We start from the raw sequence: 21310 nt of genomic DNA, 5'->3' as shown, positions 1-21310 counted from the left end.
ATATATATATAACGAAGGACATTAGTGTCCCATCTGCGGCAAACGGATTAAAGCTAGTTTGATCGCCCGTATGTAAGCTTTGTTTCTTTATTACTTTAATATACTAGTTCATATATGTGAAGAAAAAATACTACATATTTAAATATCTAGGCCTGATCAACTATAAAGAACCTTGTAATAGTATGATATTATGCTGTTAGAAAAAAAAATGCATAAACAAAATGGAAAGTTTAAAGAAAGAAAGGAAAGAAAAGTTTCACTGCCTTCGCTTTAAAAAGGAAACAAACCCTTTCGAACACATGCTAAACGGAGAAAACAACCTCGACCTTTAATTTTATTCAAGCCAACAGCTGAAGCTCTTGACGTCCGTTGGAGAAGTTTTGCCAAGTGTCCACTCACTTATTTAACAAAGGATGCGAGAAAGTACTTTTACCCCGTTATACAAGACAAGACAAATATAATAAATGATGGCTACGCGCGCACTTTTGAAGGCAGCTTTAGAAAGTTGTGAAAGCATTTTTATAAGGTCTGGCAATAACAATAATGGAACAACTTGTGCGAGGGAATAAAATTAAATGAAAGGAGAAGGGCATGCAGTCCTAAATAATAAAAAGAGACCCTGAACTTTTTCGAACAATGTTTAAAGAGAGGAGTAAGGTTGGATCCTTTCGGTCTCGATTGCGGAAGTGGGTTTTTTTTTCTTTAAAATTTCACTAGAATTGGCAGCCTTCAGTTCAATTGATTTTATGACGGTACCAGCTTGGTTGTAAAAACTTTTTGTGAGCAATAGAAAGCAATCTACGGCTTCCTAACAATGTAAATTGTAGACAATATTGTTTACAATTCGATAGAAATAAATTGTTCTGATATAAATACAGCGCCTCTTCTAAATACGTATACAGAAATTGTAGTTTACTATCGATTTACCATTTCTTATGTTGAAAGGTTTGAGTAACATGAAAATCATCACCCTTCAGCTACACTGCTATAAATATTATACGCATATTATGGTTTAAATTTGATACTATATATATAGTATCAAATAGTAGTAATTTGTAACGGCAAATTGATACGTAGTTATTTATGTCTTTCTCATTGTTTATGATGCATTAATATTTCACGATCAACGAATGCTAAACTTCATTACCGGTGAATAAGTCGACTTATACATCGTAAATTGTTTTCGAAATAAAAGGATTATATTCATATAAGTCCTCGTATGTTAACATAATGCAAGTAGAATCTCTTTTCTGCCTCAAAACAACTTACAAACACAGTAATATATATATAGATAGATATATTCCCTACTTAAAAATCTGGAAAATTTCCCCGCAAATAATGATACTATAAAGCGCCCCAGAGATAATGATACTAAACAATGGCAAAATGTGAATTCAAATGTTAGTGTAAAATGTTTTAAAAAGTGTGAAATTTCGAATTCGATTGAATATCACTTCCATCCGGTTTTCGGATGGGGGTGAAGTCGACTCGTTTTGTGGGACTCAGCAAATGGAAATATGAAGTAGAATCCATTGCAGAGTGGGTATCTGTTAACGACACTGCTAACGTTACTGAAACCAACACAGATGATGTTTTGGAATCCTTAAATTTGTAACTTTATGGTAGGTTTTAAAAGTTTTCATTGTGTTACTAAATTTAGCTGGGGTTTATTTAAAAAAAAAAATTCCAACTGCATTTTTGACTTAGTACTTGATATATTTTTGGCCAGTTTGCAACAAAAAGGAGCATAAAACAGGTAGAATGGAGCAAAAAGGAGATAAATATTCTTGAGTTTTAGTTTGTTTTTAAAGTAATAAATTTTAAGCCTCGAAGATTTGATTATATTAGAGCAAACCAGATAGTATTAGACAAGAAAAATAAATAAGCAAAATCGTATCATACATTTGTTTTCTTTTTTTTTTTATGTTTATATACATATTGCGCAAACCGTTAATCAGTTACATTAAAATTATATTTGAAATGTAAACGCAAGAAATAAGAGCAGTAATCTTTCGCTTCTAAAGCTTACGCTTATATTATTTTCAACAACTTAAAAAATAAAATTCCTTTTTTTTTTTTTTTTTCAAAACACATACACGTGCAAACATTATTTTACAACATACGAAAAAAAATGCAGTTTGTAGGACCATGACAGAAAAAAAAAAAAAACAGATTATAATAAGATTAGAAGATATACCCATTTTATAAGAATAAGTAAAATGCAAGATTCTTTTTTTATGATTAAGAAAAAAAAGTGCAATAAACAACAGCTTATAAAACTGTGCATCTGGAATGTCAACAATGAACAATGTTGGACATTAGAGTAACAGCAATTAACTATTGAATCATGAAATAAAAAAATATTATGTGTGGTTGCGTGGCATGAATGGCAGTGAACAGAAAGAAGACCAATAGCGTATAAAATGCGATAGTATGAAAAGATCGCATCAAAAGGGATTAAGCATCGCGAGATTGGTTTCATACTTTATGACCCCCCAGCTGTGGTCTTGGCCTTTTGTACCCTGTTGCTCATAATCTCTACAGGAATGGATAACCTATTCTTTACCTACATAACGATATTAGAGATGATATCAGCATCTTCAAAAGATAGTTGCGAAACCGCAAAGGTACACGCTAATCTTCTCTTTTGCATATGCAAGGACTTGATGATCCTTAGTAGATAAGGGGAAGGGAAAGTGAAAATGAACCGTATTAGAATATTTTTTCCGACTCATCTTTAAAGGATGCAAACGATATACAGCAGCCACAATGAAGGGTTTAACCTACCTCCAGAGGAAAAAAAAACATTTTTTTTTTAAAGGAAAAGCCTAAGGGGTTATGATAAGAAGGAAAAGAATATTTTATTACCTACTGATTTAAATAACTGCTTTGAATGCTTAACGCTTCAGTACCAGTTCTGTTGAATCTTTTAAATATTTAGCAAGCAGAACAGATGGCATACAGTAAAATTACCATATAAGGAGTGTCTAATTGAAATTAGAATGGATATAAGAAATAGTGGAAGCAGTCTAAAAAATATTAATTTAAAATTTACAAAATGTATCATTAACTTGGTTTTTGAACTTTGAGAACAATTCCATGGAACAATTATATTAATGTCAGTAATGTATAAGCAAATAGAAGAGAGTAAATTGTACTGAATAAGTTAACGATACCAATAAATTTTCAATAACAATGTGGAATATTAAAATATTCACTAATTACATAACTTAAAAAATTAATAAATAACTAGGAGGCTCCGCCCCCTGCTCGCTAACGCTCGCCAACCCCCGATAATTGCTACGCAATCCTATGTGGTTCACGCCGTGAACCATGACTCGCTGCGCTCGCTCGCCAATGAACATAATGTTCTAGCACAAAGACATAATATATTATCATCAAAGACATAGTATTTTACCATCAAAGACATAGTATTGTACTTATGTAGAAGAATTCTACCAATGTTCTTATTGGCTTTTAAAAAAGTATATTAGCTATTTAGATTGTACATGGTGAAAAAATCAAAACATTAGCTAAATAAGAAACATATTAGCAAAATAAATTATCAAATATTGCTTCACTAATATTCTGTATTTTAAAGCGTGAAAATTCAATGCATAAATAAACGCGAAATATAAAAAAATTCAATGCATTCAATACAAACACTTAAACGTTTTTTAGACGTTTAGGTAGCTCCCAGTAGAAAAATATCAATTCAATAGCGGCCTTTTAAAGCATTATCACTTCAATTAATTAATTAATTGAGTTTAAATTAAATATTGTCATGTTTTTAGTGCATGAATCTGAATTGAACAACCTGATAATGCTCACTCTGGTTATTGTTATCTGGTTGCTCACTACGTGCTCTTGCGCGCCGAATCCAATCAATTAAAAATGAAAACTGTTGCCAGCGCGAGAAAAGAAATATCATCGGTTTTATTGATACATACATACGTACGTATTAGCGTTTTATATAATATAGATAGATAGATAGCAAAAATTTAACATTCTTCAGTGAGGCTCTACTTTCATTTTGACTCTTATGACAATATAAAAGGATAGTTTTTATATAGAATGCTTGATTTGTATTGCCATTGTTAAAAGGAATAAGTAATAATTCATGTCGAAAAAGGAAGCATTTACTAATTAGAAAGCATTTTAGTAATTAGAAAGATAAGTAAAATGCTTATAATTCCCTTTACCTTTTCAATGCAGGTATTAAGATAATGATTATGATGATGCTATATTTTAGAGATAGAGGAATGCCAAATGTTAATAACTATTACTTTAATATACACAGTTCAGTCAGATCAATATGACCACCACTTATTTTCGAAGTCAACATGATATAACAAATCACAGAAGGCAGGAGTTAGAATATTGATGGCAGTGAAGCAGACATAAAGCGTTTCCGTGGAATTGAAAAACATTGCAATCGTTGACGTAAATCAGAAATAGAGCGGTTTTTCAAACGTTCAAAAGAGCACGATTATTGGATCTTGGACATAAGTTTCGAAACGGCTGATTTCATAAACTGTTCGATGCCACCGAGGTAAAAAAGTATATTGTGCGGGGTAAAATGACACTATCCAAAATCAGCGACGTGGCAAATGTGGTACACCCCCACCACGAGCCATAGATGTCAGAAGTGAACGACGGCTGTGGAGATGCGTTCAGGTGAGAGACGTGAATAGACTTTTGAACAACTGACCCCCCAGATGAAACAAGGGGCTACCAACAATAACTCCTCAATGACGGTTCGGCCAACGTTGCTGCGTATGAGCCTCCGAAGGCAGAAGTCTGGTTATTACACCTATTCTGATTGCTGTTCATTGACAAAGACTGGAATTTGCACGCAAATATTGCAATTGGACTTCCACGGAATGGCGAAAGGCGGTTTTTTCCAATGAATTACATTTAATGCTCCATCAGATAGATGGACGAAGACGTAAACGGCCAGAAATGTCTGAAAGCTACAACCCTGCAACAATTGCCGAGAGTGTCCAAACTGGAGGAGAGAGCATTATCGTCTGGGAAATGTTTCCGTGGCATTCTCTGAATGCACTAATCTTTGTGGTAGGTACCATGGATCAACACAAACGCGCGTCTTTCCTTGCGAACCATGTTCGTCCCTATATGTGAATTATTTTATCTCAGGATGACGGCATGTATCAGCAGGACAATGCCACGTTTAATACAGCTCGCAGTGTACGTGCATAGTTCAAAGAGCACAGGGATGAGTTTATCGTATTCCCCTGGCAAACAAACTCCTCGCACTTAGACCTAATCGAGAATCAGTGGGATCAGATCTCAATCGGGTTATTCACTCCATGGGTTAAGCGCTTAACCTAGCGTAGCTAGCCACGGCACTGGACTCAGCTTGGCTTAAGATCCAAGTGAACATTTTCAAGAATCTAATTGACTCTCTTCCTGCAAGTCTCGCAGTGGACCACTCTGCAAAAGGGAGTTTTTCTGGCTTTTGACAGGTGGTCACATTGAAGTGACTGACCTGTGTATAAAGAAAAAAATATATTTAAAAAGACTCTAGATAATCTCTTAGCTCTTTTAAATACGTTTCATATACTACGCTGTATTTGATGTTCAAAATTGATACTATACATATTCTTTTATTTAAGATATTTATTCAACAACATTTATTTCTTTTTATCAGAGCGGAGTTAAAATTAACTTTCGGACCGGACTTATAATAAAATTTTCATAAGTATTTTTACAACTTTTAAACAAACGTTCGGCGCACTTATCAAAGATTAAAACAAATGTGTAAGATTAAGATAATTAAATATAAAAAATTTAAGATAAATTGTGGTAAAAAGGTTTTCTAATTTCCTTGTTTAGGCATCAAAGGCCGCAAAATTTGACCTTTGTCCGACATATATTTCGGGCGGACTCTAGTTTTGAGTAATCCTATGTATCTCGGGCTCTGGTGGGATCGGACTAATAAAAGCGAGCCGAACTCATTTTTAGTGCTCGAATTTGAAAGCTCGAATTCTAGTGTTGCGAAGCAGCGTTCCGCATCTAGTTGTATGAAAAAATGTTCTTTCTTTTTCGACTCTTTGGGGCATTCTTGTAAACGGTTCGATTAGTAGGGCTCTTCACTCAGGTAAAATAAAAACAAAGGTCATTCAAGCGGCGCGTGGGTACCTGGCACTCGCGCATTTGTTATTGAAGGTGAGGATGTCCGGTTGATTTGGCTGGAAGCATTTTCGAATACTGGGGCGTTCGACGTTGCGGAACTGGCGCCTAAAATGCCATCCTAAAGTGACGGTTTTTAAGGGGAGAGAAGTATTTGATAGTCTTTTTTGGCTTCTGTATGTTATTTCGCTGTGATAATTACCACCTTCTAACCATGGGTGCATGAATTTAGGGCAATGCAATTTCATACCTTCTGTCATTTTTCTGGCATTTATCATCAATTAAGAAATGGGAAAAAAATCATAATTTGCTTTACTTAATTCTTACACTAGAATTCTTTACAATTTTCCGAAATTCTCAAAAGTATTAATATAATCACAGCAATATTTATTTAAAATATTGGTACAGAGTCAACATATTGTGCAAATGATTAGCTATTACTTCAGAAATGGTATTAAGTTGTACCATTACAGTTCAACTTAATTCATCTTTTAATTAATTATTTGAATCAAATGGAATGGACACTTAGCATTTATTAATATTTCATAACATCACAATATTTTAAGAAACACATCGGCCCCCTATAGTAAGTCCTTTTGTAGGCAATTCAAAACTAAGTAAAGGGTTGCTCAAACATACGCAAACATATTTTTGACATTTTCGGACTCCCCTTCCTCCCTTGTCAACAAAATAAACAAATTATACCCCCTCAATTGCTTAAGTAAAACGCCACACTCCTCTCTTTGTTTTTATTTGAACTTTCAATTTTCATGTAAGTAAAAAGATACAATCTCAACTAATTTTTATAATTTTAAGACAAAATTCAAACAAAATATAAAACTTATTGGAGAAATATTTTTCAAACTTTTTTCTTCCCTCAAATTCAATTTTTATTTATAGTTTAAAATTTTTATAAATGTAATTTTTTCAAATTTTTGTTCTTGTATTTAAAAAAAAAATCGAAAATAAGGGTTTTTTAGTGTTTTATATAAGCTTTATTCATATCTTACATAAACACTCCCGTCATCAAAAATAAGCAAATCGCAAACCGTTTCTTCTCTTTAACTGCTTACGAACTACTTGGACAAACCCTAACTTTCATTCCGTAAATTAAACTTTCATTTTTATAGAAATTACGACTGTAAATTTTTTTAACTGAACTGAGCGACAAGTCGCAACACAAACCAAGCGACAAGTCGTTGCCTGCAGGCTAACAGAGGAACATTTTATTAATATTGCGCCCTAATAATTGATGTTATACTTTAAAGACGTGTGGCTGATGATGCTTGTTTCCGCTTTATATCAATATCATGAGGTATTTTCATTACTTCAAAATTATCTTTGTTTAAAAAGTAATAGTTTCATCAATTATAAAAGTATTAATAAAAATAGTTCTCGTTGAGTGCAAGGATATTTGTAAGGCCAAGATGTGCAGGTTCACAAAAAAATTTTCGTATAAAAAAGACTCTACTCTTTAAAATACACTAAATTTTACTTACATAAACGTAATAATTTTAATATCCTCAGGAATATGTGATACAAAGCACATTAAAGTGAAACACATATTTAGAACAGTGGTCTAACACCACTTATTAAAGAAATGTAGTTAAGACTCATTTTCGTGTTCATATAAGCCATGTCTATCTTATTTAAAATCTAGTAGACTTCCAGTTACAATTAATTTCTTTATGACCAAAAGAATCAGAATACAAGATAGAAAATATAATTCTAGGTATTTTATTTTCATACTATGTGACTCAAAATGAAAATAGATAGAATAGACCCATAATTTAAATAAAGATCTTCATGTGATCATTTTCTAACACCTCAGTCTGAATTTGACAATATAGGATAATCTCGACAATATACTTTAAGACTCAGTAACTCAAAATGAACAAAAAATTACCCCACTATTCAAGCAAGATCTGTACTATATGTCTCATTTTTACTTTGAGGTTCTGAAGTAAAGTTGCCCTACTACTCAAATCAGGCCTTCATATGATTATCTTCAAATACCTTAGTGTGGACATGGCATAGTTTGGTAATCATCACCTGAATCATTTTTCACATTATTATTCGTAAATTCTACATTATCTATTAGATAAAAATATAACTAATTTGAAATTCATGAGTAAAACGGTAAAAAAAAAAGGAAAAATGCCTTGTTCTGTAGTGCAACGTGGCATTTTATTCTCTTGTACTTCGGAAACATCCATTAAGTGGAAAAATTGACATTATAAGTATATTAGTGGGTATGGGACGTAAATACAAGTGGCGAATATTTCGTAACATTAATGGAAACAAAATTGTGATATGTTGCCATCATTCTCATAATACTACTTACCTAAAGATATTTATGTCTATTGGTATTTCTCCTCCCTGGAATGAAATCGTTTACAGACAATTGCAAAACAAACAAGAAAAGCGGTAATACTAGGTACGGGATGCAACACTGATATCGCTCAAATAATCACCTTAAAAATCTACGAATTTAATGGTCATATGACCAAATGTTGATAATGGGCCTTCAATGAAAACAGATTATTGCTATTGACAAATGTTTTATTGAAACAAATGGCATGTTTAGAAATAAGCACTCCATAATAAAGCGGTGTATAACAAAATAATATCATTCGGTGCATCATTATTGATACTTCACCCAGATAGCAGACAACATTACGGCAACATTGTATTTTCCTTTTTATTTGGTTCGCATAGAAAAGTTGAACCAATCCCTTTTTAAACTTGGCAGAAATATTAGCATGCAAAGCTTGTTTCCTTAAAGATTGAATAAAGGCATCTAAAATCCTCTAAAAAAAAATTTCTTCATTTCTTAGCTTTTATTATACAGGTACTGTAATCCTTATTTTTGCCCTTTTAACTTATCTTTTTTTTTTCATTCTAGCTTTGTCCAGGCTCTCAAACACAGGATTTTGTTTGAGTTGAAAACTTAATCATCAGGCCAACCTTCACTTTTAAAGTGTTTAAGAAAGTATATAAAAGTCTGCACAAATAAACCTTGAGAAGGTGAATTTATCCTCGGTTTAAAAATTTGAGAACGCTTTCTACTCTTGATTTGCGAAAGAAGAGTTATTTTCGATTTCAAATGGAAATCCTGACTCAAAATCACAAATCACATCCTTTCATTGTTATTTTATTGCTTATCACATCATTTATTGCTTCGGGAAAATTTCATAAAAGTTCTGAAAATTATAAAGCGCTATTTCTTCTAATCTACTAAAGCGACCCCTTCATCTTTTCAAAAGCTTTTTTTTAAACGCATTGTGCTGTCTGACAATACTATATCATCAAAAGTTTGTTAAGCACAAAAAATATCGAGAAAACAAAAATTAAAAAGTTAACGTACAATTCAAGATGGCAAGGCGAACCTCATTAATTAGCACTGTTAAATTTACCATTATTTCAAGTTTTCATGGTTTATTTGCTAATCATTTATAAAACTTGTTTGGTAAAGGTTGTTGCTGATATTAAAATCAACCTTCGACTGCTATCTGGGTACCTAATTATCTTATAGCTACGAATCTTAAAATGATAATATTCATCATCGTACGCTGTACAGTGTGCAAGTGCTGATTTTACACTATAGATGGAGCGAGCTTCATCTCTTTTCACTGAATTCAGTTGCACTGGTTGGCAATTATTTTCTCAATGATCATAATTTTTCAATTATGCTGTTTTCTGTAAAATGTTAATCAAAAGTTAATTTGCATGCACTTTTGAGACTATCATGCTTTTGCCTTAAATCCTCGTGTGTTGATAAAAACATTTTCTACTTAAATCTTTTAAAAAATATGCGTAATTATTGTTTCACAATTATATCAAAATTATTCATAATTATATTATACAAAAGAAATAATGGAAAATCTTTTACGCTTCAAAATCTATCGATGTATTCAAAATCGATTCTATCTATATCCCAATCTAAATGCGAATAATGCACCATCACATCACACAGACACTATACACTTATCACACAGACATCGCCAATCACACAGACACTATAATCACATGTCATCAATCAAAGTTAAATAAAATTTTACAAAGTTTCGAGAATTCAAGAAGAAATAAAGACTCTCATAGAATCAGTTCAGAAGTTTATAATTATTAATTGAGGATCTAAAAGTGAAAGGAAAAAATTAGAGTTTTGTGGGACGTGTGCTATTTCGCACTCGTCCCGCAAAAATTAGTTTCTCTATTTGAATCTTATTAAAACAATTATCTTGAATCAATGAGTCACGAAAAATGCTGCTAAAGTTTCAAACGGGTTTTTAATAAAATATAAGGGGGGAAATAGATTCTTCCAAAATATTTAAGGAAAAAAAGTGTATGCAACTGTTTGGAATTTTTATGACTGTCTTTTACAAACAAAACAAACAAGTAGACAAGGAATTTAATAAGAGATTTAATAATATTAACGATTTAATCGAAAGCAAGAAGTGATGAAAGTGTTTATTCCATACATTTTACGGTATTAAATTATAACAAAAAAAAAATAAAAATAATACAGTCGAAATGGATATAATAATTTTACCCAATAATTTAATTTTTTCAATAAATATGATCAATATATTTTTTTCAGTGGTTTCATTTGAGCAGAAATCAAATTTATAAAGTCGTTTTTTAATTACATAAAAATTCGATACCGATAGTGTTCTAGTGACCTAATTCGACTAAGTGTTCTCTTTTTAACGTATGTGTTGAATAAAGCTAACTAACATATGTAATTTAAATTTGACTTAATATTGACATTTGCGTATACTATTGGGACATTCCGTTGCAATTTCCTATACGTTATTAAAAATTTTTATTTTCAAAATTAATTTATGCAAAAGCCCTTCATCAGCATATTAATTAAGAGGTATAAAAATGTATTCTCATTATTATTTGCTTCAACTTTATATTTTGTACAACTGAAAAATATGCACTTTATATATATATAATTTCTTATTGTAATTTAACAGATATTCTGCCTTTAATAAATATCCCACCTTCATAAATTAACTGTCTACTTTAAAACCTGGATTTCCGTAATCTTCAACAGAAATTATCTTTTTTAACAAAACTCAAATGGATTTTAATAATCGCATTTCGTAAATAATAATAAAATAAACAAAAAAAGGATAAAAATGTGAGGAATGTTTAGAATTTGAGCACAAAAAAAATAAATTTATTACACTGACTCATAAACTAAACTAAGTGACTCATTATAACATAAGTAAAAAGAAGAAACGGATGAAGCTTTTGACAGCACATGTTAAATCTCTAGGATTTTCCGATTTCCGCACAAACGAAATGCTTACAAAAGAAAAGCAATACCGTAATCCTCTTCTAGGGCTAAGATAATAAAAATATGTTACGTGATCATAAAACTTCCGACCAACTTCTCTTAATATCAGAGCTTTCAAAAGCTGAATAAACCTATTAGAACTCTCAATTATGGAAGAAATTATAAAAAAATGGGTCACGGAAACAATTAAATATATAATCTCGCAAAAAGAAAAGAAAAACAAAAACTAGTCAAATTTAAATGTGCTTGATTCTGAAAATAAAAACTTTTTATGAAAGAAATAAAAACACATTTTTATGAAATCTTTGGAGTTAGAACAAGGATTCTAAGGACTGCAAGCTCTTTTTTATTAGTTAGGTTTCTTTTTATAAAATACTGTGTTTATAGGTCTTTTTCAAAGAGAAAAGACATTCTACTTTCTCCATGTGTTAACCGACGTAGAATTATATGAAAACAATTCTTTTCTTTAGAAAACAATTACCGTATATACCGAGATATAAGTCAATTTTTCAAGCCTCTACAATACCACCTAAGAAATAAAAACACGTTTGTATGAAACCTTTGGACTAAAGATTTCAAGGTATTTAATATATATATATATATATATATATATATATATATATATATATATATATATATATATATATATATATATATATATATATATATATATATATATATATATATATATATATATATATATGTAATACAAAAATTAAATACTTTTGTATTAATAAAAGCATTAAAACTTCATTCCTTTTCATTAAATATCTTTAGTAAAAGATAAGGGTAGAAATTCTATTTTGGGACTTCAAGGCTAAAAACATGCCAATGAATAATAATTAGATTAATACTTCAAAAGAGAAGTTATTTTAAGATCTTTCACTTCCATATAAGGAAAGATTAAACGATTTGCTTTGAGTAATAAATAAATTGATGAAGCGTAAGAATACAGAAAAAGCATATGACTGGGACCTCTTCACACTGTTTAATCATCCTATAAAATGCAGAGCGCTAATTTTTGCGTGGCTTTTTGTTGTTTGTTTTGCTAAAATAAAATCCGTCAGCTTAGACGGGATATCTGTTCCCCCTCTCCCGCTTCGGAGAGGGGTTAAACTGCTATTTCACCATCGCAACTTAATAAAAGAAGATTATGCACAACTGGACTCTTCAATCATGTTGCTCTCAATACTAATTTACTAAAAAATCATTAGATATATATATATATATATATATATATATATATATATATATATATATATATATATATATATATATATATATATATATATATATATATATATATATATATATATATATATTACTGTGTTTATAAGTCATTCTAAAATAGAAAAGAGATTCTATTTGCATCATGTTAACCTGCGAGGACATATATGAATACAATCCTTTTATTTAGAAAGTAATTTACGATATATAAGTTGACTTTATAAAATTTCAAAATTTTACGAAAAACAGGAAGTCAACTTATTCACCGGTAATAAAGTTGGGCATTCGCTGATCGTGAAATATTGATGCATCATAAACAATGAGAAAGACATAAATAACCGCGCATCAATTTGCCTTTACAAATTACCACTTTCAAAAACTATTCTTAATGTGCTATATGCAATTAATTTCGTATTTTCTCTCATCATATTTCCTTTAGAAATGAAGGGTTTTTTAGAAGTACAATACGTTCAGAAAAAAATTAGGAATAAGAAAAGTTTAGATAGTTTATTCAAGAGTATTTCAAAAATTATAAAACAAGGAAAACTTCTAAAACATACCATAAAACTACAAATTTAAAGATTCTAGATCATCATTTGTGTCGGATTCATTTACGTTAGCAGTGTTGTTAGCAGCATACGAATCCCACTCTGCAAGGGAATCTACTTTATCTCACAAAAATTCGTCTTCACTCCCATTCAAAGAAGTCGAATTCCACATGTTTTAAAATACTTTACAATATAATTTGAATCTTTATTTTGCCAAGAGACGGATATATCATTAGGCACGGGTCGGCTTATACATCAAGATAAACCTTAACTAACATTTTTAATTATTTTTTTAATTCCATTCATTGAAAAGTGTTCTATTAAGCATAGTGACCAAACTTAAAATTTTAAGATTTTAAGAAGGTTTAAGTTCATATAATTCTGTGTAGGTTAACACAGAAGATGTACATTCTCTTACCTGTCTATAGAAAACCATAAAAGGATGACCATTGAAGAATATACCAAAGAGAAACTTTTAGTCGCAAATTCTCTTCCTCCTCCATAACTAATTTAAAATTTCAAAGAAAAGTGAGTTCCGACTAACCTAGAGTAAGCTATGAAGATTTTCAAATACAGAAAAGAAATTTTTAAAGACTCCAAAAGAAAATAAATTATGACACTATAACCTGGGATTACGCAAATGAGAATTTTTCGCACAATATTTTGCTTGCATTTTGATATTTTGAAGAAAAAAAAATATTCAGCAATTGAAATAACAATATTTTGAAAAAAAAATTTTTTTTTCATTAAGGTGTGAAACTAAACCTTGTTTCCGCTTAAGTTGACCATAATATGGTGTGAACAAGCTTAAGAAGTACAATCATATTGTTTAACTTAGCGCAATATTAAGATTGCAGTAAACTTAAAAGGATATTATGGATCAATACACTCCGAAATTTTTAAGAACATAATTTGCTTCAGGAAATGTATATGGGACAAAATAATTACATGTAGGGCAAAAGTAAACACATAAACTGGCACAGAGAAAATAAAGTACTCTAACAGGAAGACAATTTGCCAACGTATGGAGCTACATATAATAAAACAGATGGTACAGTCATAAAGTAAATTGCTCTAAAACTATCAGCACCACCTACAGGGATTGATATTAAATCAAGATTTTCTATGCACCTATCTCAACTGCAAATCAGTTTATTGCTAATAGTAAGATCTATAGCGGAAGAGAAAGAACTATTTGCAACATTTTTATCTACCTAAGTTGAATAACTTCCGCAGAAGGCAATTAATATCAGGTAAAGATAAAAAATGCGGCATAAAACTATCATTCATCAGGTTAAAACAGCAGGAGAGCGCTCCTGACTTTTCCGAATAAAGTCGTAAAGGGGAGTTCCTAAAATAATTTTTCAATGCTTTGTAGCTGACACATGCAAACACAACTGTGGGGAGGACCCATAGTTCCGCAATCTAAAGACCAAAACAATTATAACTCATGTCACAAATGATACGCTCGAATAGAAGTTCTCGACAAATATGAGGGAAGGGAAGAGAAACTACCATCCATAATAGCATTCGATGTACAGGCTGCCTTTAAGCAGATAAAAAAAATAGTTTAACGATTGATATCATAGTACCAAATAGCAACTGGCCCATGTCAAATGGTACTAGAAGCCATAAGGTATTCATTTTATCGGTCATATCAAGAATTGAATTTCAGCATTGAATAGAAGATGACAACTCAAGCTGCATAGCGTACTAGTGTATTTTTTAAGAAATGGATGGAACGTTTGGCTTAAATTCATTCATCAATCTTTGTAGTTAAAGAAAAGTTTTCTTAAACAATAAAAAAAATTTAAAAAATCGCTAATTTCCATTAAAAAAAATAGTTACAGCTAAATGGTATTTAGACAAATTTTCATCACTTGGGTTAAATGCTACCAAAAGTTGTAAGCAACAAAAACTAGAAGCCATGAGGTATTCATTTTATCGGTCATATCCAGAACTGAATTTCAGCATTGAATAGAAGATGGCAACTCAAGCTGCATAGCGTACTTATGTATTTTTTAAGAAATTTATGGAACATTTGGCTTGAATTCATTCATCAATCTTAGTAGTTAAAGAAAAGGTTTCTTAAACAATTAAAAAAAATTTTAAAAAATCGCTAATTTCCATAAAAAATAAACAAAATAGTCATATCTAAATTGTATTTAGACAAATTTTCAATAAGTACCTTAAAGCAGGCTCGATAAAAATATTATGGGGGCAAAGTAATCATTTGTGTTAAATGCTACCAAAAGTTGTAAGCAATAAAAAATCGTAACCTAAGATACAATCAAAGATAGTCGTGACTTTGCAGTAAAAGGCAGTACTCTTTTTTTTTCTTTTTCTAAACTCACTTTATTGTTTTTGGCACATCTAAGACGTAAAATGTAGATATTAGATTATAACAATTAGCATTATAAATAAATATTTGATGTTGGGTGCTTAATTAGCGTGCAATTGTCATCAAGAAAATACCTGTCTGAAGATCTAAGTAAAGAAGGTTAGATTGCAAGACCATATTTATTTACTTATTTTGTAGTATTAATAGTAGCCTCAAATAGAGCAGATTGATGTTACAGATTTTCTAAGCATTCGAAGATAATACTGGTTATGAAAATACAAGTGATGAGTTGAAGTACAATTCATAAAAAGTTAACCCCTATGCCTAATATATTGTTTTTAAATAGTCAATGTCTACTTAAATGTAAAAACTGTCTAAAATAATACTTAAATAATTTTAAAAAACTAATTCTATGCTATAATGGCTAATGCATTGTTGTAAAATATTCACTATATACTTTATTGTGCAAAAATCATCTAAAATAATACACAATAAACAAAGAAATTCCTAATATGCATTGCTTTAAAAGTTGACTAAATTCATAGTTTTACTTAATGTGTTTTGTTATCACTGAACCTAATATATTGTATTCAGGGGTCTGTCCAGGCCGAATTTACGACCGTTTGGCGGTACCTTCACAAATTCAATTTAGGAAAAACGGTAGTTTCACAAATTCAACTTTTGGAAAAACGGTAGCTTCACAAAATACTTTTTCTTAAAATTTTATTTGTGTATACCTTAAGAAACGATAAATCCATATTTTTACCATATTTATGTGTTGATTTTTTAATATAATTTTTAATTTTTCACAAATTATGTCTAAATTTTCACAAAATAGGTACCTCTCAGAAAAACCTAGACAGACCTATTATATCCAGTGATATTATAATATAAACATTTTTTTACGAAAAATTTTAGTGCTACGTTTACTACGTATAAATGTAATAACATATTCTCTTACGATAAATTTAAAAAAAATTATGTGAAATGTGCTCCTTCATTTGACAATGAAAACGTACTATGTCCCTATTAATATGAAATAATGGAGTTCGAAACTATGCAGATATTATGCATTAGTGACTATATTAGGCAGCAAGTGATAGTTTATATAAATAAAAGATCTAAGATAAATTTAAAAGACATGCTATTATAAACATGTTTTAAACAAAACAGATTATCTAAAATTAATATTTGTCACCATGTTCTATTAACAATGTGGACAGCTAAAACACGGTTCCAAACAACATGAAAGACCTGAATTTTTTTCTCTCTCTTATTTCTTCTCATTTAAAATAAGAAGGCTGCAGTTGATAGATGATTTAGAAGACCAGCGGCGCTATCCAACATAAGATAGAGAATAAGAGGAGGTAAAAAAAAAATAGTGAATGATATGATGAGGTTAGTGCACTTCCTTAGCCTACGGGTGATCGAGATACGGAGGATCATGGACGCTTGATAGCCAGCAATGGTCTTATAAATTTCCCCTCTTAACATCCATGCCCTTAACTAAGGTAGGCTCGACCTTCATATTTTCTTTTTATTCGTTGAAAAATATTTCGCTATTATTAAAGCTGAGCATGTCACGCAGCTCAACAACTTACTGTAAAATGGAAAGGAACACTTTTTTTCACGATGAGTAATACTTGCTAAAAGATAACTGTAAAACTCTAGAAACAAGGAGAAAAGTATAGCTTTAAAGTCTCTTTTTATGCTATTTTATAACACACTTGTAGATACCAAATCTAATCAAATTAGTCATTGTTAAGAAAAATCTATTTCCTAATTAAAACTTCGGTATTTAAAAACATAAATCAATGGATCTATTACAGACAAAAACAGAACTTCATAACTTTAACGGACAGTAATAGAACTACATAACAGAGAATTGAAAAAAAAAAAGGAAAAAGAATGGTCCTCTAGCAGTACTGTGTGCCCTAAAAAAGTATCAATAGCATGTTCAAATTATTGGCCAGCAAAAGAAAACTACAAAACTCCAGAAAGAAAAGAAAAAGAATTTTAATTTTTTAAAGTATCTTTTTTATATGATAGATGGATGATTTCGTAATAAAAGTTTAGCCACTTAATCTAATCAAAATAATTGCGTTAACAAACGCATTCAGTTCTCAGTTCGTATTCAGACATCGGTATTTACGAAATAAAATAAAAACCTGTGTTAAATATGCACCACAACAAGAGGAATAAAACAGAAGTTTTTAAACATTGAATCAGCATCTTTTGAGAAAAGGCACATGGATGTTAAAACTTTTAACGTCCGCCATGATATTGAGATAAAATATTCGGATCCATCTTTTCTTAATGAGACTTTTAATTGATACAGAGTGTAATTTAGAGTGTTTAAGAGTATAATTTCGAATATAAAATCCTGAAATAATTATTACTTGAATCTAAAACAAAATAAACAAAAACCTAAATCGAAAAGTTTTAAAATTAGAACAACAAGAGCAACACCATTCATGCACACACATTTTGGCAATCACTTGTAACAGATGGCATACCAAAAAATAATAACAACAACAATAATAATAGAATTTAAAATGCAACAACTTCTATTTGTAAAGGGTTTTTTAGTCAAACTTGCAGAAATATTCCCCAAGTACTTTTCGGAAATTTGCCAAAAATCTAAACTTGATTTTAGTAAAATTACATAAAGCTTAGCAGGGGGTACCTTGCAGGAGTCAACTAGAAATTGCGCCGAGAGAACGCACCAGAAATCTTTTGAAATGGTAGAGAAGGAAAACAAAGAAATAATAGGAAAAGAAATTAGGCTTATATCCTTAACTGTTAGTAGTTAAGAAATACTAGCATTAAGTGTCTTTAAGATTTTGCTCTCGAATTAAAATTTCAATTCAAAAATTTCAAATTAAGTAATATTCCTAAAATAAATGTGTGCAACTTTGAAAGCATCAAATTGAATTCTAAAAATCAACTTAACAGTAAAAAATAAAAGTTGAACATTCTGTGTTAAGACTAATATTACAGGATTGCAATATTTATCGAAATCGTCCTTAGAAAATCTCTTTTTTGCCGATATATGACACGGTAACTTAAAGGTTTAAACTGCGTTATGCTAATTTTTAATAAATAAAAAAATATAGACGATTTTTCGCATTAGCATATCGTAAATTGTATTTGTATTTCGCAGTAGAGTTCATATTTATGGTATTTAGTAGGTGTAGGTAGATTTTATATTTTCTGAAAGTTCAAACTTTTGTGACAAAAAGAAAACCAAAAAAAAAAAAAAGAGATGGAATTGTGAAATGCAAAACATATAACTATTACAACGTCATATGTATGCAGAAGTGACTTTCAAAAACGATATTTAATGGAAATAGTTTTTTTTTTCTTACGGAGTTGAACATTAGTAGTCGTAAGCTCAAAAAATTGGATTTACAACTAAAAAAGTGTCTATCAGAAAGATTTTGCATAGCGTTTGTCTTACATTAACCGTCACCTTCCTTAGCAACACCGCAATTTGTAGGGAAAGTTTCACGCTTGCACAGTGAAGCTCATGTAATGCTACAGTTAGGGTAATCCGTATAGCAAAATCTTTTTAAGAATTTGAATAGTTAATACTTTAGGTAAATTAAAATTTTTTGTAATAACTAATATCTGCTTTTTTTTTCTTTAAATAGTTTTTTTCTCTCACTGAAATGCATTATTAGAATCATTTTCAAATATTTGCGGATATCCAAATTTATATTCGCAGTAAGTTCAAGAAACTAACAAAAATGTAAGAATGTTATCACTTATCATTAAGTGGCTATTTCGAAACGAGGACGACGAAGTTGTAGCTCCAAGTAGAAATCTCGAGATAACATAATTACGTTTTCATTGATAAAATATATTTCATTCATTCATATTTAGCAACATAAATACTATTTTTTAGTAACGCTTTTCACGAAGGGTTAAAAGATTAACACAATTTTCGTAAATAAGGTTGCAATAAAATGAAAGAAGAAAAGGTCGTTATTAATAAGTTCAGTTAAAAAAATCGATACTGTCACTTTAGAATAATGTTTTCCAGGTAGTGTTTTACGCTTTAGAACTGAGAAAGTAAGGAGTTTTACGAACGCTAGATACACAACTGGTGAACTATAAATAAAATATATTTGTCCAGTAGATTATTGATTTATTAAATATCACGCTAAGGTGTGGAAGTTGGAAGTTTCTAATGTATTATTATGATTAAAGAGAGAAAAAGTAAATAAAAACTTACGCCAATTAAACGTCTTTGAAAACCTTAAAAAATCTGCACTAAAAAAAGACGTCAAATTATTTATTAAAAAAATTTAAAAAAGACTCAATGTGTTAAAAAAAAATCGTAAAATTGGAAGAAAAAATATTTAAAAGGCGTTAAAAAATAACACTTAAAAAAAGGAATCATAAATTTATTGAAAAATGACTATATATTTTAAACAAACATCAACTTATTCTTAAAAAAGTAAGCTTCTTTACTTAAAAAACAGCGTAAAAAAACAACTCCAACTTCTTCGTTAAATAAGATTCGATATTTTTTTAAAAAAATGTAAGATTAAAAAAAAAAAAAAAACTTAAAGCGTTCTAAAAAACACATTAACTAAACATTCAAAAATCTATTAAAAAAGACTGCATTAAAAACATAAGCCAACTTAATATTTAAAAAAAAAAAAATTTTTGTGTCATTGAAAATCTCAAAAAAAATTTTCCACTCAAAACAAACGTCAACTTAGTTGATAAATAAAATTCAATGCTTGTTAAAAATCGTAAAGTTGAAAACTTTTTTTATTGAAAACACACATTTAAAAGAAGGAGAAAAACCAATAATAAATGTATTGAAAAATGACTGTATTCAACTAAATTTTTTAAAAAAAAAGTATGTTAGAATAATTTTAATATTTTTTGAAAAACATTGCATATGAAACCAATGTGAATTTATTCATTTTATAAGATTTGATATTTGTAAAAAAAATATAAAGTTAAGAAAAAAAAACTTAAAAACTTTTGAAATTAACTAATTAAACATTCAAAACATTCAAAAACTTATTAAAAAAGACTATATTAGAAACAAACGCCAATTTCATATTAAATATATCTATATATATTTTAGCGTCGTTGAAAATTTCTATAAAAAAATCTGCACTGAAAAAAAAAACGTCTATTTTTTTTATTAAATAAATTCTATGGGTGTTAAAAAATTTTTAAAATTTATAAAAGAGTTTTAAAAAAAAATAATAATTTTTTTTTTTTTTTTAATTTTACAAATTGCATTGAAAAACGACTAGATAAAAATAAATGTCCACATTTTTCTCTTATTTGAAAGAAAAAGAAAAAAGTTATATTTTTACAATTTGCATTGAAAAACGACTAGATAATAATCAAACGTCCTAATTTTTTTCTTTTTTGAAAGAAGAAGAAAAATTTTGATTTTTACAAATTGTATTGAAAAACGACTAGATAAAAACAAACGCCCGTGCTTTTTTCTTATTTGAAAGAAGAAGAAAAAATTATATTTTTGAAAATTGCATTGAAAAACGACTAGATAAAAACAAACGTCCGTATTTTTTCTTATTTGAAAGAAGAAGAAAAAATTTATAACAGCAAAAATTTCAGTAAAATAAGCGCGCAAAATGCTGCTACTACGGGCTAAGATAAAAGCTACTACGTAATAACTTCAGAAAACGCTTTCATTCATACATTCCCCTTCCCCCCTATTCAATAAAAAAAGAAAACGCC

General features: G+C 29.7%; 1 protein-coding gene across 2 annotated transcripts in view; it reads right to left on the bottom strand.

Moving 5' to 3' along the window:
• LOC107444843 (elongation factor-like GTPase 1) overlaps window positions 1-21310 on the bottom strand; it is a 204017-nt gene that overhangs the window by 40508 nt on the left and 142199 nt on the right. The window lies entirely within an intron of this gene.

Source organism: Parasteatoda tepidariorum, chromosome 7 (assembly GCF_982258835.1).
Source record: "Parasteatoda tepidariorum strain Cologne lab strain chromosome 7, Ptep-v5.0, whole genome shotgun sequence".
Classification (NCBI taxonomy): domain Eukaryota; kingdom Metazoa; phylum Arthropoda; class Arachnida; order Araneae; family Theridiidae; genus Parasteatoda; species Parasteatoda tepidariorum.
This window is presented reverse-complemented; position numbering and strand designations above follow the sequence as displayed.